We start from the raw sequence: 23,295 nt of genomic DNA, 5'->3' as shown, positions 1-23,295 counted from the left end.
TCTAGTTTTATTTGAACAGCTGAAGCATGAATACAGTCTTCCAAGGTGTAAACCCTCCTCCTCCTCCTGAAGCCTGTGGAGCTCCTTCATGTACTGCCGTCTTATCTGCTGGCCATCTTCTCTCAGCAGAACTTCAACTGTTGAAAAGTCATTCTGAAGAAGCTCGAGCATGTGACATGGATCCAGGAGAACATGGACTTTTAGTGCGGGGTCTTCAGCATGGCAAGGAAAGAGAGAAAATATCAGTTATTCATTAAATAAATGTTTTGTTCTCATCTATTTTTCTGTATTCATCTGTGTGTAAGAGCACATTATAAATTCAACAGTGTGCTACCCAGACAACAAAGGTACAGTATTCAGGTAATCAACATCTATTCAAAGTTAAGAAGATAAACATTATTGTAATCATGCTGTTTTCAGCTCTCTCACTCGCACAATGATATTCCACATCAAATGGTCTCAGATTTTGTGTGAGGAAAAATTAAGCAGTTTATTGTGGATAGTACTTCATCTTAACATGAAACAAATATAACCTGAGTTATTTAAATCATTAACAGGTCCCAACTCTCTGTGCTTTAGTACAGAACATACAGTAACTAATTTATTATTAACATGAGCTCAGTACATGGCTGTATTCTTCAAACTATTTCTTGTACTTATTGCTTTATATCTTATTTTCATTCCATATGTTATTTATGTTTTATATTTCTACTGCTATATTCTGTGTAAGGGCATCTGTAACGATTAAGAACTATATTAATAACCATATTAAATTTCCCTGAACGCATACAAAGTGAATTTGTTTTTATTTGGTAACAGTTTGCACAAACCTTAAGACACTACATCAACCATGTAACTTTAATGTCATCCTCTATAACCTCCACAGCATATTAGGTTCAGTTGAGTTCAGTTTATGTTACTTACTACACAAAGTTTGTTTTTTAATGTCGACATTTACGCAGAGTAAAACATTCATCATAACGTCAGATAACCATATTAACAGTTTATGGTTAACCACCGAGGTGAACCTTTAGCTTCTAACATCACACAAACTCATTATTTTCAACAAAAACATCTTAACAACAAACATTTCTAACAATTCAGAATTACTTTTTCCCCAGTTTAATCGTCCTGGCTGGCTATGTTGCCATTAGCATCTTTGGCATTAATGGGAGTCTTGATCGGCTTAACCATTGACCGTAAATAATGAGCTACACTGAGGCCAAATATACAGTTAGCCGACTGGTTTACAAGCTAACATTAAACAAGCTAGCCCCGTAAAAATACATACAGACACATGAGTAAGCAGTAAATATAACACTACTATATCACTTACCGAAAAAACTGAAGCATCAACTTGTTGGATGGTCTGTTAACCGCACAGCAAGCCATGTATGTTGTCAGATATGTGTTAAACAAACTCTCCAAATGAAGTAAAAAAGAGGAGAAATCAGACGGATCAAGCTGTTAGCCTCCTGACCTGACAGACAGATGCAGCGTGCAGAGCTGTCAATCAAATCTGCCACAACCCTTATATGGGCATAGCCGTTTTCCTTAATAAAATAAAATCAGATGAGTTATAAAAAATGTTTTGACTCTCCCTCGTATTAATTTCTCTTTTCTACTTTCCATCATTATGCGTTCCTTTTTCTTATCGTCCATGTACCCCTTTTCTTCCCCTGCCTCCCTTCTTTACCTCAAAAATCTTTTTTTTTTTGGTAACTCAGATCTTCTCTCTTCGTTTCTATTTAACATCTTCTTTTCTGTATTCTATGCATGTCCTCTCCCTCTTCTCCGTCTTCTAAACCATGATTATGTCCGATCTGCCTGTCCTATTATTGTAGTTACTCCATCCATCTTACTTTTTACCACCCACCTATCCTTTTTTTTCCTCATGCTTTACTCACTTTCTCTCCCAAAATCCACTCTTCACTGAGGACTCCTCGTCTTCATTTTATCTTCCCCACCTTCTCGTCCAGCTGACCTGTGCCGACCTTTAGTGATAATCGCCATGGTGATTGTGTGAACTATGTTTTCCCCTGTGGATCCCAAAGACTATTGGTGTGAGTCTGCAGTCCACACAAATTGCCTCAGCATGATCCCCACTATGTTTATCGTCCTTGGAGTAAATTACAGAGTCTCTAGTTAACTGGTGTTACATACAGAAATATATTTTAGAAGCCTACAATACTGCGTTTCAGTCCAATTTAGTCTGTGTGCTATACCTGGCGGCAAACAAAGGTTAACCAGGTGCCAAAAATTGTTACAGCCAATTGATGTCTACAAAATATTCATAACACACACATCAAGAACAAAGCAATGCAATACTGCAGTGTTTATAACTGCGATCTTATATATCATAAAACAGCCCCGTGTTTGCCAGAGCAACAACACTGATCATTATTGTCATTTGTTTTGGACCTTAAAATCTGTAAGTGTATGTGTGGTTGTCTGTGTGTTTAGAGGAAGGGAGTTACATGTATTTGCCTGTGGGTCACAGTAGGCCCATCTGTTCAAAAACCAAACTGAATCAAACACACAGCGAGACAAACCTGACCGCAAACCTGACCTCACTATACCCCTTGTCTCTCTTTAAGTCTTGCACACACAATGCATCTGTACTGTACTGACATTATGTATTCACTGTTTGTAAATATATTATATAGGCACAGTATAACACCGCCAGAAAGCATGACTAACCAAACAAAGCTCAGCTACAGATGATTATCTAAGTCTAGATGAAAAGCAAAAAAGTTTCAATATCAACATCTAAACATGTCAATATGTATTCAACACATGACTTGCACATGACCCAGACACATTCTCAGTTTCCCACATATATTATTACTTAGTGTGCTATTAAAGCTAATAATTATGAAAGACAAGGCCTAAGAAAGTAAGAGACCACTGCACTGACTACAGTCACCGACCACATTCAGGCCCTGTCCATGGTGCTGAGTGTCTGACAGGACAGCATGCATAAAAAAAAAAAACAAGCTCTGACTATAACAGAAAATAGCTGGATTCAGGTGAATGAGGCACATTATTATTCAAGCAATATTAGGGCATCATAAACTGCACAATGTATGTTTAGACAACCATGAGGAGGCACCATAAAAATAATAAAAACTCATTCATAACCGAAAATGTCAAAGAAACCTAACAAAATATTATTCAGTAAGACAAAAAGACAGAAAGCATACATTATCCTCAATTAAAGAATAATGGAGGGTTGTATTTGAAACACACTCAGCATTGTAAAGACTAAGGCCCATCAAGTTTTTAATAACAACTTTATATTTTTCCCTGCAGAGTTAGACTTCATGTTCAATATTCTATGATCATATGTCGGTACAGGGTGCAAGTTCGGTCTACGAGTAATTTAGCTAACGGTAGGTGTCCTCGTTGCTAATATTTGAGCTTTTTGTTTTTAAGTGTTGGCCTTTTATCGCAGCTAGCTATTGTTAATATCTGAAGATGCAAAGTAGTTAAGGATATATGTAGAGATAACACTTGGCAAGACCATAATTGCAACGGACTGCAATATTCTGGCAAAAACTGGCATATCTCACCAGTGTTTTAACCTGAGGAGCTGTTACTTAACCAAGAAAATATTGGATCTTTGATTAAAAATGTTTTGCAGATTACATTCCAGAGGAGTGGCTGTGCCTTCACATATATATAAAGAGAAAGAGGACAACGCACGAGACGAGAAATAAACTAACTCCAGTTCACGCCATGGTGAATGGAAGGTGTGCAGGCCTATGCACTTTTACTACATTAGCTATCAGGCCAAAACTGTTTTATAAATGCAGAAGATTAAAATACTTTTTTTTACTTCTTTATACTTTTCACTCAGTTCTCAGCATTTTCTTTCTTTTATGCCATAGCAAAAGTAAATATTTTATTCTTTTCTCTAACTCTGTTTCCTGTCTGTTTGTGCTCTATCTTCTGAGATGGGATAAAGTTATGAATATGCATAAAGCAAAGCACTACACGCGGGTGACATGCTTGACTTGTGTTACTGCTTCGAACAAGTGCACCAGACAAATGTTTTTCTCTCTCTCTCCTTCTCTCAGGAACAAGGGAATGAGGAAGAGAAGACCAGCAATCTCAGGGGAACACTTTTTTTTTTTGTACTCTGTGGATAAAGACCAACACACTAATGATGCAGACACACATGCAAAGTAGCACGAAACCATGAGAGCTAAGATACATAATATATACCCCCCAACACCACACACAAAAGACAATCCACATCACAAAACTATATGCAAACACTTTTTTCTTTTCGAAGTGTTTTTCACAGGAGTATTCCAGCCTCTTTTCCCAACTCATTTTGAGTTTGTTGATTGTCGGCTGAAGGCTAGCCAGAGAGAGACATTAGAGCTGAGATCCATTTTCAATACTGTATTCATATAAGTGAGTCCTATTATCTTGAACAGTTCAGTCTAGATCTGGAGACAAGAACAAGTTATTTCTCAAGTTGGAAGTCAGAAAACTGAGGCCCTAATCTCTCTTGTAAGATTTTTTTGGAGACAGATCAGTCATTGCTTAAGCTATTCAAGACAAATGATAACACCCAAGACCATTATTCAATCAAAGCATCTGCTGATAAAGAGGATAATGAGACATTTGACATGAAATCCAATTTTCAGCTCAGCTTCAGTACAGAGGAGTTTCAGCAGAGGATTGATATAGACGATATGGACAGCGAGGGTTTCTCTCAGGGGAAAACTAATAATCTTGTTTTACTATTTAAAAAAAAAGTCTTTAGAGAACAGAGATAAACAAACCCATCCGTGGATTAGTTTAAAATTTTGTTTTTTTCTATATGCCTCAGTAATTGACAACTTAAATACCGTGAATATGTCGATGAGGTTAATGACAAGTAGCAGAAAAAGACGTGTGTTTTAGCCAAGTCAATGTAAGGGTTTGATTTATTCTTTTTTTCTTCTACAAATCTACATTTATAAAACGTGTTAAGAATAGATTAAGTGTTTGACCTAAATGAGGTGCATGTCTAGTCTTGTATAATCTAGGCTGTATAATATGAGGTAAGACAAATAAATGTAGTGAATCTATGTTTTGAAGAACATGATGTACATGAGGAGGACAGGAGGGGGCACAATGAAAGTGTTTGTAAGTGTTGAGATATTTGGCTGAGGGGAGAAAAAAGAAAAGAGAACAGGAGGAGGTACAAAGGGGATTTAGGGAGAGAGGGATACAGTGGACAGGGTGAGGGAAGACAAGGGAGGTGAGCGGGGTCAGACAGCGGGAGGAATCTAATGTCTTTATTTCCTGGTGGGGTGGGACCTTGCATTTACCCCTGAGGTCAGTGGTCATGGACAGGGTCACTTGGGGTGCTTCAAGGGGGGGGGGGGGGGTATCTCAATACAGTGGCAGAGAGAGAATATCTTTATGACAAAAAGAAAAGGAGAAAACAAGAGTGAGAGGCAGAGGAATGGAAGAAAGGAAGAAGAGTGAGACCTAGTTTCAGTCAGGAGGGGAATGTGCAGGGGTGGAAAGGTTGAGATGAGCAGGGAGGTGAGAGCACTCAAGGGAGAGGGGACCGACAAACACACAATACAACACACTGCAGAGATAGTGTTTGTGTCTTGCCTTAGTGCATGCGTGCGTGCGTATACTGTATTATTGTGCTGCATGAACTATCTGCACTTATCTGTGTGTCCTTATGTGTGTGTTCTTTGAATACAATACTGGGAGTGCAGCTGTTTATGTGTGAATGTGTCATTCCTTTTTTCCAAACTTCTTATAGATAAATACAAACTGAATGAATATGTGAGTATTTCTCTTGAGTAGTGTTAGCTTTTATAAACTTGAACCAATTGATTCACTGCTTTTTATTGATGTAAATTCTATTTTTCCAATACAATGCGATAAATGTCAGCTCATAACCATGCTCTATGTTTTACCGGCTTTTATCATGAGACGTTACTGCACTAATGACAATCACACAAATTAACTTTGACAAACATGGTTAGATAAAATAGAGATTCAATGTTTATTGTTTCTCGAGGGTATTGTTAGCACATCAAGTCCTACATAAACATTCAGCTTAATGATTTCATCCACACATTTACATCATGTTATAATCTTAATGACATCTGTTATCTTTAAAATACAATACAATGACATTTTGTTGTTTTCTTTGAATAGGATTGTTTGATACAGTTTCACTTTAGTCATATTAAAGCTTCTCAGAGTATTGTGTTTAAGCATGACCCTGGAACTTGGGAATCTTATGGATATGTACAAATCTTAAAACTTAGGTGTGGGCTGCATTAGTTTCTCCCCAAATTAAATGATGATGGATACATATCTTTTCTACCTTTTAAGGAAATTGTGCTTTTTCACTGTTGTAATGTACAAGATCTGGAGGGGTATAAAATCCCTCCAGCGAACTCTGGGTCTACCTCAGGTACTCTTCCCAGTTTCCCGGGCCCAGAAAACCTCCAAAGGGAGGCGTCAAGGAGTCATCCTAATCCAATGCCCAAACCACCACAACTGACTCCTTTCGACAAGAAGGAGTAGTAGCTGTACTCCCAGCTCCCCCCTAATGTCTGAGCTCCTCTACTTATCTCTAAGGCTGAGGCCAGCTACCCCCTTGAGGAAACTACCTTTGGCCGCTTTGTAGGAGGTCTGGAGGTCTCTCACCCACAATATTTTTGGCACCAGAAACATCTTTCCCTCAATTTGATCATTATTTATGAACAATTTGAAGGTTTTCCTCACCACTTTGAAATTATGATTTAGTTATGTGTCCTCTTTTTATGTTCATCAGGAACATTTTCACGCAGTGATGCATTCATTTAAAAACATGTAGACTTCAAGTTCTTGTGTTTCTGTTCTATTTTAGCCCTGCAGAGTTCCTCCAGCTGGAGCTTCATATACCTGCAGCCTTCGTTGTTTTTTATGACATCATTGGACTAACTTTAGTTTAGTTTGTATATAATCAATCATAATACAGAATGTGTTCATTCTGTGACACATGATCAAAGTAAGTTTTACTGACAGAAGAGTTTCATTCATAGAGGGGGCGGGGCATTGTTGATTGACAGACAGTCAGTCACCATGGTTACTCACTCTCACCTGCCTGCTGCTTTGTAACATCGTTTAGTGTAATCCCTATAGGTTCAGTTATCACAACAGGTGAGCTTCGGGTGGAGAGGCTTGATAGTAACTTTTAAAAACTGAGAGAGAGCAGAAAACACAGACAGCAACATTTTAAACACCGGGGTTATATCGCCCATCACTGACTGTCTGAGCTCCTCCCTGTCTGTCTCTGACTGTTAAAGTCTCTCTGTTAAACGGTTTCTTCTGTCGCTAGCCGAGATGTAATCTCTGTGCAAACTATGCAGATAAGTTAAATGTTGATCACGCCGTATCGGTATGGAAAAATATCAGAACAGTTACATATAACAGGGATGGAGTTGTTTTTGTTTCGTTTTTGTTTTCACCGCGGCGGAGCAGAAGGGGGGGAGAGGCGTCTGTGTCGGAGCATAAACTGCAGCATGATAGAATAAACACATTAGCCCGGTTCTACGATCTCCCTGCTTTGGGAGATCGTCAGCATGTTAAAATCCTTTCACGATCTAAGATCGTTATATCGCACACCACTACCCCAACGGTTCGGTACAATGCCGGCATTACTGCAGACACTGAGCCAATCCACCTGTCAATCTCACAGACCATCCTACCCTCACTAGTGAGGGCAGAGATACTCAAATTCCTTCACATGGGACAAAGACTCACTCCCCACCTGAAGGAAGCAATCCACAATTTTTTTCCTGCATAGAAGGAACCTTGGCCTCTGACTTGGAGGTGCTGACCCTTATCCCAGCCACTTCGCACTTGGCTGCAAACCGTTCAATGCCTGGTGGAGGTCCAACATGAAGATGCAAACAAAACCACATTACATACAAAAAGCAGAGATGAGATTTTGAGGCCCCTAAGTTGGAGACACTCCTCTCCCCCCGGCTGCGCCTTGAGATAGCATCCATGAAAGTCACAGACTGAGGATGCGGACATAGCTTCTTCTTTGGTCATACAGGGACTGGATGGCTCCTAGCAATGGCCCAACACCCCACATGACCCCCCGAGAGACAAGGTCATAAGCCTTATAGTTCACAAAACACATGTAAAACAGATGAACAAACTGCCATGCCTCCCAAAGAAGCTCTGCAAGGTCAAACTGCTGGTCCAATGTCCCACAGCCAAGACGGAGTCCGCATTGTTCCTCCTGTATCCGGGGTTCAACAACTGTTCAGACCGCCTTTCTAGCTTCCTAAATTAGACTTTCTCTGGGAGGCTAAGCATTGTGTGATACCCCTAATAATTGGAGCACTACCTACGGCCCCCCTTTTTAAAAATGGGAAACCTCCAACACAGCAGCCCTCAGCTGGGGTTTTGTGAGTATCCCCACACCTGCCTGGCGCCTCTCACCCTGGGCACCTCCAGAAAAGGAAACGGTCCAGCCCCAGAACAGGAGTTGGGTTCCAGAACCATTGCTGTGTGTTGAGGTGAGCCCAACTCTAGCTGGTAGCACTCTACCTCCTGCAGTAGCTCTGGCTCCTTCCCTGCCAGAGAGGTTACGTTCCATGTCCCGTGAACTGATCTGTGCTTCCAGGGATTGGCATGACCAGTTCCCCTCTCACACCTGCCTCCCGCCTTAGCACCTGAGTCTACAGGGTGGCAGCTCCAATTAGTGCTTTCAGCCTGAACCTGACTGGACCCCACATAGGTAAGACCAGCCACCAGACACTTGCCTTCAAGCTCTCCCCCCAGGTCTGGCTCCAGGGGCTGTGGGAGACCCCTCCAGGGGGTAACGACCCTGACAACACAGCTTCTGAGTTCACAGGGACACGCAAACTCCTCCACCATGTTAAGGAGGCAATGGAGGGGTTAGCAGCAGTAGCCTACATATATTTTACACTATGATGATAAATTCTCCATTGATCCGCTGATCACATGCAGCCCGAACCGTTGGGGGAGATCCAAAAGGAACATGGATTAATTCAATCCTTCCCACAACTAGAGCAGAGACGTTGCTTATAACAGCTAAACGCATAAAAGACGGTCATGCTCTGCTGAAATAAAAGAGTGCACATACATTTTGTGAATTCATAGGAGATTTTTTGTGTTTCTTTTGAACGGTCGAAAAGTAGTGTTGTGGGGGGGTGGGCTCCAAATAAATTTTAGGGTAAACACCACAGTAGCACATGTCAATCAATGCTTTAGTTAATTAAGTGGTGTCGCACTGAAAAAAAAAAGTATTTTCCTGTCTTTATTTTTCCTTTTTCTTCTCGCAGGATTTCTGATGGTTACATTTGGGCATGTGTACGACAGTATGTGCCTCAGGACACTATATATAACCTCTCACAGACGTTTACTTTTAGACCCTCTATTGCTGTCCAGTGCTAGTTATTCCTGTCGTACCTCTGGATGACTGTGATGTAGCAGGCTTAATATAACACCGATCTGAGGCTGGGTGGTGACCCATGGTAGCACCATGTAAATAACACAGCCTCCTTAGACATTTGGAGAACTTTAGACTTAACATGGCCCACTGTCAGTCATTTGCTTCATAACTAGAGACATCTGATGAGTTACTTTGCAGACTTTCATGTCAGTTTTAGATGATTGATGATATTTGTGGAGGGTTTTTTTTTAGTAAAGGGGCCACCTGTATCAAAAAACAGATATAAATACAACTCTGGACTGACTTTTCCTTTTGATCCATACATCCATCTATTTCTGGAGTTATTCTTTTCCCTGGTCACAGTATTGGACATCTGTATGACAGAATGTGATTCAGTCAGCTATAAATATGAATGGCCTTTCTGCTCGGCCAGCCACGCGGATTAGCAACCCTTCCTGCTTTTCCACTAGGCTCAAACACACTGCAGCACCTTTCTCTGCCTCTTAAACACACACACAAACATACTCACATTCTCACTTGCAAATGCTGAGTGTGAGATATTGAGATACAGCTTTGCTTAAACATCTTTAGTTTCTCTCTGTGGAAATAGCTCTCTAGAGCCACTTTTAGACTAAAAGTGGCCAAAAACAGACACTGTAAATGCCAAAAAGTGTGCAATGGCACGTAGAATGTTAGTCTATTTTTTTTAATTAGTACATACTTCAGGATCTACTTCAGTCATCTGTGAGACTGGCTAAATTTCTTGCTGCTCCATTCTACTGAGTTTAAGAGCTAGCATTAGCAATTAACAGGGAGTGACTGACTGGCAGAAAAAAAAAAAAAATTTGGAAGTTATGACTCTATTTAAAATCTCAGAAGATAAGAATCTTGATTTTTACTTAAATTGATTTTTTCCCACCTCCACTATTAAGTATCTTATTTTGTCAAAGAACTTCCATTTTACTCTTCTTTTCCCTTCCTGTTCTCAATCCACAATGACATCCAGAGCTCATATAAGAGACAATCAATAACTAAAGACCTAGCTCCATTACAACTTGTGGAAACAGTCATGTGTTGTGTAAAGCTTTATGGAAAAGGTCTGATCCTTCTTAGTAGTGTCATACCATCTCATGCACCTTCTCATGAAGTGTCCTTCAGTACGCCTGAGATGGCTCTGTGGTAATGTGCTAAAGCAATGTTAAAGGTTGGTAGAAATGTTATATCATAATGACCCTGAAAAGTTAATAATCTAGAGGACATTTTCTGGAAGTTTAAACAAAATGTGCATTAAATGCAACATTTTAAATCTCCAGGAAAAAATCTATGCTGAATATTATTTAATTTAATTTAATGGCACACTTCTGACAGGGAAATGTAAATCATGCGTGTTGAACTCACTCTTAATACCCATTCTACCCATTTATTGTGTTCTGTACTTGACTCTGGTACTTTTAAGTCAATACATGTGATTGGTGGGTAAGATCTGGTTTCAATGAAAATACAGGCTGGTACAGGATACCCCTTGAAGGCAAATAGCCACATGTGACCATCAGAGCCTTGGATTAACCCATAGCTATCCACACACATTCATAAACAGACAGCCTTTACAGTTCAAGAGACATTTAAAGGGGGGTCTGATTGAATTAAGGGACTCATCCCTTCTTATCACCAGATTCAGGGTATCAATGTATTTGTATTCAGTGTTATTAATAGCACCCAAGAGGCAACTGGACACCTTAAAGTAGGGTGACAAACTGATCTTTGGTCTATTCATAGAACGAGATGGAAAAAGTATGATCAACAAGCCAAGGCAGAGACAGAATTAGAGATGAAAATCCCGACACCGACATGAAGGGTCAAGACCAAGATGTGGCTGGGAAAAGGGCAGAGGGAGGTAGAGTCATAAGAGAAGTCAATATTGTGATGTGTTGATAAATGAAAACTGAGAATTGAGGCAAAATCTCAATCAAAAGAAAAAGACGTGAAAGAATGCCTCATCTCATCTGAATTAATGAAAATATATGAACAATATACATGGGAAAGATTGTAAGTGATGAAGGTACTGTACTTGAAATTTTATGATTATTGTTCTCATTCTTAGTAAATAAAAGTTTGGGAATTGGTCAGTTCTTATTTCTTATGCTTCTGTTACAAAATTAATGAATCAAGCGTCTAGAAATGTGACAAGTGGGATCATTGTCAAGTGGGATCATTGTCAAATGATCCTTTCCCTCACACATGGTACAATTTCCAGGTCTACTGCTATCAAAACCAGGACACGATTCCTGTATTCCTGAATTCCTGAATTTAAAAAAACACTTAATAGTCACTACCAAGAAAAGCAACTTTGAAAAATACTAACCGTATGGGTCAGTGAGAAGGTGCTCTGAATTTGCTGCCAGCACATGCACGCATGCACGCACGCGTAAACATTATTTAAACATTATTTTTCTGGCATTTAGGCCTTTATTGTATAGGACATATATAGAGTGACAGGAAAATAAAGAGTGGGGGATAACATGCACCCGACAGCATCAGAATCCAGAGACGATCATGCAACTAGTGCAACTACGACCTCCGTCTCAGTCAGAATTTACACTGGACTTTTTTTACGGCATATTTGGCCATTATAATTAAAAATTCAGGCCATATAGACGAACTAAAATGCAACAATGCTAAAATTGATCAACAAATATTCATAACATTTATAATTCAGTTATTCAGAATTATTTGTTTGGCTTTTTCCCAGCAGGACATTTTGGCTGTTGACATCTTCATCTGCCGGACAAAAGCCGTTATATACCGGCTAACTTAAAGCTCCGTACATGAGACATAAGCCATTACTGTAGTACTAGAGACAAGTGTATTGAAAAAGATACAGCTTTTTATTTGACAGACATACACTGTCTGGTAGTTTAAGAGATTGAAAGAGGAGAGCAGTGCTGTATCAGAACTGCAATGGAGAACATACGGTCCTGTCCCTTTCTGTCTCTCTCTTCTCTCTTTCGCCATCACATTACCTCGATCAAGCCTCGTGTGACCTCTGACCTGTGCACTCTGTACCTGCATTAGCTTCATTCAGCTAACCTAATGCTTATGCTGAGATGGCAAACATCAGCTCAGCAGGAAATGCTTCTCAGAACCTGCCAGGAAGCCCTATTTGTTGTCAATCCTCCTTCTAAGTAGTTATGTGCTAATAATGAGTGTTCACATGGAAACCTATTGTGAATCATTATTCAGGAAACATGCCATTATTTATGGTGTATTGGGCCGAATGAGATGTTAGTGTCAAACTCTTACATTATACATGTCACACTGCTTAAAGATTAAGAAATTCAGTTCTTATAAATATATATATTTTTTTTTCCTTAAAAGGGAAAAATGAGACCTTTGTCTGACTCTGTCAATGTTGCCAATCACCATCATTAGGAAAAATAAAATGAGTAAAACTTAAGATGAGGCCCATAACAAATCTAGGTCGTCGAACACACTATTTGGCTGCCCATGATATGCTTGGATGAACATTTGTAATGCTGGAATGAAGCCAGTATAGATTATCAAGTTGAGGGGTCATGTTGTTAACTAACATGCTTCTGATGTATGAGAAGAAGCCTCAATGCAAGTTTAATCAAAAAGTAGAGCCCAGAATGCATCGTTTGCATCAGGAAGACTTTTAGCAGTGTAAAATTGTCAGAATCATTCAAAGCAAATTTGACTTAAATGCTTGAAAAACAGTGAAACCATACACAGAGTTTACAAAAACATAAGCGAATACATAGTTAAGAACAAACTGCAAAGTAGGTTACAAGCTTAAGGGTTCCTTTGTGTGACACAGATGCAACAGATTATAGATGGATAGATTAATGGGGACCACTCCTCAACACAGGATTTGTGATTTTTTTGGCAATTTAGTTGTTAGGTCCGATAATGTGCACTTGCTGGTGTTCAAAAACCAGGATTACTTACCCACATATCTTGATTCATGTGATTTTTCAGAAATAATTGGTTATAATTATCAAGCATGATTAACATTTTGCTATGCAATGCTTTTGACAAAAAAAGACATGATCACGAGACAAAGGGAAGTATCTATTTGCGTTAATTCTATCAAACTATCTAACACCAGGCAATGTCCTATCTATCTTTAGTAATTCCATGAATACAGTGCTGAGGGGCAAAACATGCTGTCCTCCTGCTAATGAAGCTTTCAGCCCTGCGCCACAACCACACAATGACAGCTGGCAGGGGAGGGGCAGGAACTACACGCCATGAAATAAGAGGGGGTAAAAATTGATTAGCAATTTTCATTTGCGCTAAGCTAAACAAAAGAAGGCTTGTGCCCTACTATGCATATCATCATGGGGTGGGAGAGGAGGAGGGTAGTTAGTGTTGATGGTGTTGGGGTGGGATTGGATGTGATCTTTCAGAGCTCAAGGCATCTATTGTTTAGTTAGAGAGGATGTGGGTGTGGGGGAGCGAAGAAGGATTCAGGAGAGACGAGGATGAGGGACGGAGAATGAGGGAGAAGAGGGGAGACGGGAGGGATGTTGAGGACAGATGACAGAAGGAAAGTAGAGAAGAGAAGTGTCAGAAAGAAATGGAAGGAATAAGACAAGGAGGCAAACGGAGAAGTAGGTAGGTAAAAGTGAGGAGTGGAGGAAGTGGGAGCAAGAGCAGGTAGGAAAACACTGAGAGATGGAGATGGGACGCAGGAGAGGGTTAAAAGAATGGTGTTTGACGTGAAAACGATGGAAAATTGGAGGAGGAAGGAGAAAGGTGTGAGAAGGTGTGAAAAGGAAGTAACCAGTTGGGGTTGAAAGAATAAATAGTTATCTTGATCTTAATAATATTAAAAGGATAAACTGTATGATGAAGGCCTGATTTTTTTATTTTATGGTTTATTTGATAGTGATAGATACAATATACATAGACAAACTGAAAACAGCAATCCAATGCAAGCATCATATGTAGTGTTTATAGCGTTTGGATTAGTGTCCGTTGTTTTTGGGGGCTATGGGTGAAGACTGTGCAAAGTGGAAGATTAAGAAAGTATAAAGAGGATGATAAGTAATTGGTTGTGGGATATTCTGTAAAGAAAATGGAAACAGAATAGCGAGAGGAGGGTGAGTCCGGGGTCGAAGAGTTCATGACCAATTCTGAAAATGAAAGCTGAACCTGGACGAAGTAGCAGCACTCTTTCAAAAACAAAAGTAAAGTGGCAGGGGGGGGAAATGTCACCATCACTTTAAAGTTATTAAAGCCACTGAATACAGAGGCTCTGACAATGGAGAAATTTGCCAGCCCTGATGAAAAAAAGTGCTGTACGTGTGCAGTACTGTGGCCAAGCCATGTTGTTGTATGGGCAGTTTTCTTGAAGGGTTTTTTGGCATGACTAGGATGCATGATGGTTTATTAACAGTGACACCAATGCACCTCTGTGTGTATATGTGTGTGTGCGTCGTTTCAGCAGGTTGTCATTAATTTTAGCTTCTTAAACATGTGAACAAATGCACACACACACACACACACACACACACACACACACAGTAATGAATGCAAAAAAAGGCGAGAAAAACAGCAGCTGGTAAGTGAGTGAGAGGGGGGGGGGGGGAATCAACAACTTTTAACCAAAAGACTGTACACAACTCTAAATTTAATTTTCTGCAAGATTAAGCACAATAATGACTAGCTTTATAAAAACCCATAACTAATGGCTTCCAATGAGCCAATCTATAGGCATTGATCTGCTCAGTATCTCATAGACTTGCACTGCAAAGCCTATAAATGAAAGAAGGGAGAGGGGAGAGGCAGAGGGATGAAAAAACGAAGACAGTGGAGGATGGTATGGAAAAGATGAGAGTAGGAGAAGAGAGAAGAGGTGGTGAGAGAGAGAGAGACAGAGGCAGTGAGAGATGGAGAGAGGGATATAAAGGATACAGATGAGAATTAAAAGAGGGAAAATTATAGAGAAAGTGCAAAGAGAGCAGAGTCGAGTGCAAAAAGTCTTTCTGTATAAAGCATTATCGCCCTCACCTCACCTTATCAAAGACCACATATGTTTGTTTAAACAATTACCAAATGTCATATTAAGAATTTGTGACAAAACCTTTAATAATCGTCAGTACAATAGATCAAAAAAGATCTTAAGAAGGACAAGACAAGAAAATACTCTTGATAAACACATCCAAACTCAGTGTACTCTGTAAATGAAGGATTCTGTGTTTTTTGGAGCTTGATTCACTTGAAGAACTGAATATATTGGCCTGACAGACTTTAGTACAACTTACAAGTATAAGGGGTTTTCACTTCTTCCAACTGCACTACAAAGAGCAATAACACATCGCCACAAATGCATTTATTAAGAATCAACCAGAGTTTTCAATCTTGATTAAAAGCAGAAATTCAAAAGTGTATCACAATTAATAGCATTTTGAATCACATTTGAATTTTCCATTATTTATTTAAAAAGTTTTTTGGCTCTTATTTTGTACCGTCTTAACATGAACCTACTTCCTTCTGTTTCAATTAAAACCAAATTTTATTAAACAATCAACAACATTAATTTAACCACAGAGAAAATTAACTTGTTTTCAATTGAAAGGCTAACGTAAACAACTAAAGAGGATGGTAAAAAAAGTGAAATGTTTGATGTATCAAGATGGATATTACATTTAACTCGTCATTAAGCTGTCTGGGAGTTTTTTAAAGTGAAATGAGTCATTGATGGGAGAGGTGTCGCCATTTTTCAATCGCTAGGCCTACAAGGAGACTGCTGTCTGTGAATTGGTTTAGCTACGGTGTACCTAAAGTGACAAAATTGCATGCAATCACTGTGATGAAAAAAAGTGTATGCGTTATTTTCAGACCTTAATCTCATCACAATTATTGCTGACTGCACTAATCTGAAGTTGTTTCTATTCAGCATGAGTCAGCCTTTATTCGTCAGTAAAAACTATGTGAACGTCATAAGAATTAGAAAATTATATCTAAATCATTGGTTGTTGCTTTAAACACACTCAGCAGTGATTTGTACAGTGTTGTGGTTGGATAACGTATTAACACCTATGTGTTAATGTTCTTTAAGGTTAAAATGACTACCATCGTTTGTAATCCTCTAACAACAGCAGTATCTTTTTATGAAGTGAGCAGAATAGCACAACTGGCAAACCATGTTATAATGCAAACCATCATTGTGTTTTATTTGAATTCTTTTAAGGCAATTAGCCTTCTAGTGGTATTTTATATTGCTAATCCTACACTTGATAGCCTTTTAGAGGCTCAATGATATAAAACTAAAGGTGGTGGCATGTGAGGAGGGAGAGGGGTGAGTGGAGGGAGTGAAATGAAACAATCCTCTGCTGAGAACGCACAGAAGCTTAAATCCGGAGAGGGCTGCTTGCGTTAATCCCCATGGATTAAGCTTCTAAATACTCCTATTCAAGCCAATTAATTCATGCATATATCTGTCTTCAGCTCTTTTCATGTCATTTAAGATGATGGAGGGTGACTTCCTGAGAAATCAGGAGGAGGGTGGGTGTGTACCTACATTAATGCATACATAGCTCTCTCTTCAGGACCATGTGGCTATATACATTGTGATGGGTATGCGCATGCACATACACACACACCGAACACACACACCGAACACACACACCGAACACACACACCGAACACACACACACTACATTAAAGAAGTATACATTGAGAGTTTAATGGGGAAATGGTCATAGGAGTGTGAGGATTGAGAGGGGCCTCCAAAAGTTGACTGATGTATTCTGACAGCGGAATACTAATCACGAGATCAACCTCTGGCTAAATCTACAGGATCTCACTGGGGCTTCTGGCTGGGAGAAGCATAAAAAGGATTAGCAGTAAATACAAAAAGCTTATACAGAACAGAGACATCGGTGGACAGTCTCAACATCTTGAAAGAAAAGGTTGAGGGGAAGAAGAAACTGAGGATGCTAAAGATGTAAAGAGGGATCCACGCAGACAGAGGACGAGCATATTAATCTAAAGTTAAGGAAATTATTCTGACGAGGTTTCCCAAGGATGGTGAAAAGGTTCAACCGTCCAAGCAAACACATTGGAAAAAGATGGAAGGAAATTAATCAAAATTGAAATAACCATGGCTCCAGTTTCCAGATTTTAGTACACATGCTCCATAGTGGAAGGAAAGGTAGGAAGGAAGAAAAGACAGCAAGAAAAAAAGAACTCTTATAATTCCTAACAAGCCTCAACATTTTGTCAATCAGTCTTTGCTGTAATGTCCCAAACTACATACTGTCCGTTTTAACATCATTAGGGTCTGATGTGGACTGCCGTCTGTGGTGTTTTAGAAGCCTCAAGTCTCTGGTTACCAGTCTCGCTTTGTGCGTATGTGTGTACGGTGTTTGTGGTGGGTGGGTGTGTGTGTGTGTGTGTGTGTGTGTGTGTGTGTGTGTGTGTGTGTGTGTGTGTGTGTGTGTGTGTGTGTGTGTGTGTGTGTGTGTGTGTGTGTGTGTGTGTGTCTGAACAATCTTGGTGGCAGGCAGCGACCGCTGCATATAGTATTAATAGGAACTCACTCACCCAGAAAGGCTTCCGGATTTTAAAAAAAAAAAAGAAGCTCACATCCGCCACACATTTACAATCATATAACATCTTGCAGACCATATACAAACTTTCAGAGTAATTGTAAGTAGTCTGGGTACCATGAAGATACAAACCTAAGCCTAACTTTTAACAATGACTGACAGAAAAATGGTGGAAAATAATGATTTATGGATGTCAAGTAGAGGAATCAAAATGAAAAATGAAAGATAAGCTATGGTAAGGTAGCACTCATGACCCAAACTGTGTTGGTTCCAAGACTCAGCGACCAAGGTCTAGACACTAATAGTTATCAGGCCAATCAAATGTGATTTTTTTTTAAAACACAGCGTTAGAAAGATATGTCCTTGGCTTCCCACAGACAGTTGATATTACTGCTGGGGAGAACAACTTTGAGTCTATTTAACACTTCCTGAAGCCATAACTCAAACAGCTGCAGACTCAGCACCTTGGAGCATTTCACCCAGGATGTGAACCACTGTGCCAATGCTTGACCTCAGAAAAATAGTCAAATACTTTGATAAAAGATAATAAGCATTTTTCAATTATCATTTTAGGTTAAATAACAACAAATGACTAACAAGTTCTTATCTTTTAAATACTACTTTACTACTATATTGTACAGACCAGGAAAGAAGCGTATGCAAAATAATCTTGTGTGCTTTGTGGTTGTTTCATAATATCAAATCTGAAACACATTTCAAAAAAATTAAGAAGAGGAATCAATATTCACAATTTGATCAAACATTACCTCTACCACAACCCGTCTGATAAAACTTGCTTTCAAATGGGTCGTACATTAGCCTACAACAAAATGTTGTTACTAGTTTATGTGATGCTTATTTACCCAGAAAGGCAGATAAGAGGTGTGAGCTCAAAAACTCTTCTCTTCTTACCTGTCATTCTTCAACTCACGTAACTGCTGTAAGGTGTTGGCTGTCTTCAGATACTGAAGGGGGGTTAGAGAAAACATATTCAGCTGGGACCCTCTTGTCAGATTAACAGTGCAGCATATAAAAAATTGGGACATAAACAGCAGGACACATACGAGACTGACCAGCAGCATCTCAAAAGTGTAGACTTGAGCATGTTTTATGAAAGCTCAGATGAATGGAAAACATTGTACTCTCAATCTAGAAACTTTTTATCCTTCTCACTTTCAGTCCAGGCTCCGTCTCTCCTTAGCCTACGATTCTCAATTTCTATTAACAGTCACACTAACTCTCTTACTCTCTGATCTGACATCGGTCTCTCTGATAGACCAACCCAGCTCGTTCACTGACCAGTGACATGCTTTAATTATTGAGCGGCTGACCTAAATTGGTTTGCTGGAACAGCCTAAAACACTGTGCGCCACACACAAACAAGTTGCTTGCCCATGCACAAGCATTTGCACACCATGCTCACACAATCTCACTACATACTACACGCTTACATGCTCACCCTGGGGACAGTCTCTTAAGTCTAAATATATATACTGTGAACATCATCAACTCTGCCTGTTACTCCTCTCAGCTCATTGATTCTATCAGCATTAATTATGATGAGAATCATGCAGTGAAGACACATTTTACCAAGTACTGTGATGCATTACAGAATGATATACATTCATGTTCTTCGAGCAGCATTTGAAGAAATGTCTTGAACAAATGTAATTGTTCGTCAAATACATTTCAGACAAATAAGCTATTCATGTCTGGCAGAAATGGTACTCATGAGGACTATTCATCATAGTTTTAGTAGCAGTTTTATGTAAGTACCCTGTCAACTTGTATTTTTATAGTTTGCTTAAAAATATATATTGTTTGAGATGGCTATGGGGTAAATCGAGTTTCCTCAGAGCCGTATTTTTGTTACCACATCATAATTAGACGACAGTGCAATAACATAAAAACATAATTTCTGTACTATGATCGATTACTACCGTTTGAACCAACATTCATTGTATTATTTGCCAAATAAATAATACTATATCACTTTAAGATTGTGATATATTTGATATTGTTGTCCATGCTTTAGTATTGAACTGGCAAATGATGCTCTAAGACAAGGTAAAATGGTTGTGAATAAGTAATGATTAAAGACAGACAGCGGCAGTCGCGACAGTCAAATGTCACGATGTTAATGGTTATTACAGATTATTTGATAGTTAGATGTAAAACTAGTTTATATCAATATTTATGGTCCTGCCAGAGTTTCCTTTAAAGGTACAGGGGGTTCAAATAATCAATTAAATTTATGATAGAACACTGAAGTCTACTGGAAACATGAATCTTGTGATACGCGATATACGATATGTATACTCTGGTATGCCTTCTATATGCACTTAGTATGCTTAAATTTAATATCTAAATATAGCCATAAGAGTATGATCCTTGTCACACTTGTCTCCGTACAAATGATCAAACACTGTAGATGAAACTGGACATGTGATATCCACATTGCTACATAAGACATGATGCAACCAGGGCATTTTTAGATTAGGGTATGATGATACCCTACTAAGAATATCAAATGCATTTCCCCTGGTTCTTCTTCACAGCAAATGTGAGAGGGGAGCGGTTTACCTGCCAGCCAAGTTCACGATGTCATCCTCTTGATACTTAGTTCCATGAAATGGCACACTTCTACAGCAATGTCGTTAATCTCAACAACTCATGACTCGAGAGATACGTTGACTGTCGTTATATTTTGATGAGCGTAGCCCAATTGGGTTGCATGGCATGCTGTGTGGCTTGTGGCCTATGATTAGTTACAAATAGTTCAATGGGTCACACAGCTTGGCACTGATCTGGAGACCTCATAGTCTATTTGAACATAACATTCCCCCTAAGCAACAAAGTCCAGCAGCTGCATACAAATCTGTTTGGTAGGAAGACACTATTATCAAAAAATATCAACTGAGTCTTAAGACCATTAAACCATCAGTGAGTACTCAATTTTTCAGGCTGATCAGAACTTTCTCAAGTGCGATAGTTTTAAACCTTCCAGTCATTGACCCAACAACTCAGTGGCAGGTTGTAAAAAGTTAAAGGTCTGAGTCAAAGTTCTAATTCTGACTCACTATGGACTTTCTGTGCTTGTTACAGGTGGTTTCAGAGCGAAGGCACGATGTACCAGTTTAGGAAAAATAAGAGCTCTTTACTTATGCACCAACAAAATACAAGTGTTTCATGTTATATACAACTTACAAAATACGTATGCATGATAATGTGGACACGCCCACATAAACAAACACACACACATAGAGTCCATTCACACAGGGCTCTCAGCATGGAGCTTCATGCATGCATGCGTTTGTCTATGAAGTTTGGCACTGTGGTTCTTTGGTCCATACGGCGTTTTGTATTCGCCATAATCCCCTGTCAACAACACTTAGGCAGGCACACAATAGCAAAGAAGATCGGCAGCCAAACCCCCTTCACTGTAAGCTTGGCAGGTCACTGAGCAAGCAGCAGGTTACACACACAAACAAACAGTACTGCACATGTACAACCATACAACACAAACACACATGTCCCGCTGAGGTGCACGTTACTCACACTGTCTCCCGGCCCTCTTCAAAGAGTTGCAGTGCAGTTCTCAAGGACACGGCAGTCAGACATCTCCCCTCTCTTGCTTTCTCTTCTCTCACTCTCTCTGTCCCTCTCCCACTTCTCATTTGCCTCTCGCTTGCAGGACGCTGCCACAAAAGATGCAAGTGTGTCGCTGCTTCTCTGCTCTCCTTCTCATTCCTTCCTTTTTCCTCTCTCTCCTTGTCCCTCCACTCCCCTCGCCTCTCGGTCTGCAGCTGAGAGGCAGAGCTCATTTTCTAAGCCATGAAGCCGGGATTCTCTGTTTTTCTTTCAAGTGCCGGGTAGTATGAGAATGAGGAAGTGAGGGAACGAGGTTGGGAGGGAGAGAAAGGAGAGGAAAGAGCGCAGGGTGAACTGACCAAACTGATGAACCACTCCAGGACACCACGTTCTGCAGACAGTCGGCCGGAGTCAGGCTGCAGGGAGAACAAACAGCTGACCTGTGAAGCAGAGGAAGAAGTAGAAGAAGGGGAGTGAATCTCTCCTTAACAAGACAATTTAATTAAAATCTCAATTCAAATGTAATGATCTGATTCATTAACCATTCATTCAAATATGGAACAATCCAGTTCGATTTAGTCCGGTTCCATTCCATCTAATGCAAATTGATTAAAGAAATCCAAGTAATTATTTTCTTACAGTTAAAACAAAATATTGAATTCCTTCAAGAAGCACAAGTTAAAGCCAATTTAACAACTTTAGGAGATTGAAAAAAAAAAACATTTCAGCATAATTTTTTTTTCTTTTCATGATTTCTCTGTGATTGTGAATATAAAGTCTATATGATGTTCAGACATTGCCATTCAACCTTCATCAGCCAGTTCCTGTTTGTCTTTATTCTTAAATTGATAGCTAACTTGGTTAAATGCTGTGTATTTCATATCATGATACCGGTATTAACTTCATTAACCGTGTCATGAAAGCAACATCTCAACAATAGTGTAACCACAGACTAAAACAAATTGTGGCAGAGAAAAGTGTTCAATATTCGAGTCTGCTTGTTAGTTGTAGAATCTCAGCAAAACTGCTGCACAAAACTCCCATGACTTGATTTCTGAGGTGTAGAACTGGAAATTGCTTCAACAATTTCAGACTTTTTATTCTACTCCTTGTATGATAGTTGGCAAACAAGCAAGCCACCTACCACAAAGGTTATTCTCAGGTGAAGGTTAAAGGTCAAAGTAAGAGTGTCATGAGATTTAAAGCTCAGACTAGAGTATGCAGAAAAAGCTACGAGAACAAGTAACAATGTTAAAATTGGGCGTTTGACCAGTTCGTCTTCCATTTAAACCAAACCAAGGTTGGTTTAAATGAGACTGATGCACTCAGGTATTTAACGTCATGATGCGACAAGATTCGTATCGGTTTATCTTTCCACCCCTTTGTATGATATAACCTACAGGTAAGAGGAAGATGGACAAAAAGAAAAATAAATTGGGGTGGATGAGGGAAAATATTGGGAGGCTGAGATGTACAACTTGTTGCCTGTTGTGCCTGTGACCATCTAAGAAAACTTGTAATTATAAAACTGAATTAAAAAAATTCTTGTGAGGCTGAAATAAAACGTACAATGTAGAGTATATTTTGTTATGAACAATTAGTGTAGGATGCAATAGGGCCAATAAAAATTGAGAGAGGGAAATCATTAGGATAAACTACTGAAAGAAAGAAGAGAAGAGAAAACAT

At 39.4% G+C, this 23,295-nt stretch overlaps 1 long non-coding RNA gene across 1 annotated transcript; it reads right to left on the bottom strand.

The window, feature by feature from the left end:
- LOC136178507 (uncharacterized) lies at window positions 1-21,977 on the bottom strand. Its single transcript, XR_010665907.1, has 3 exons — window positions 21,577-21,977; window positions 18,931-18,983; window positions 1-212 (listed from the first exon to the last, which is right to left on the bottom strand). It is a non-coding gene; the product is annotated as an uncharacterized lncRNA (long non-coding RNA).
- Window positions 21,978-23,295: the final 1,318 nt, after the last annotated feature.

This window comes from Labrus bergylta, chromosome 3 (assembly GCF_963930695.1).
Source record: "Labrus bergylta chromosome 3, fLabBer1.1, whole genome shotgun sequence".
Taxonomy (NCBI): domain Eukaryota; kingdom Metazoa; phylum Chordata; class Actinopteri; order Labriformes; family Labridae; genus Labrus; species Labrus bergylta.
This window is presented reverse-complemented; position numbering and strand designations above follow the sequence as displayed.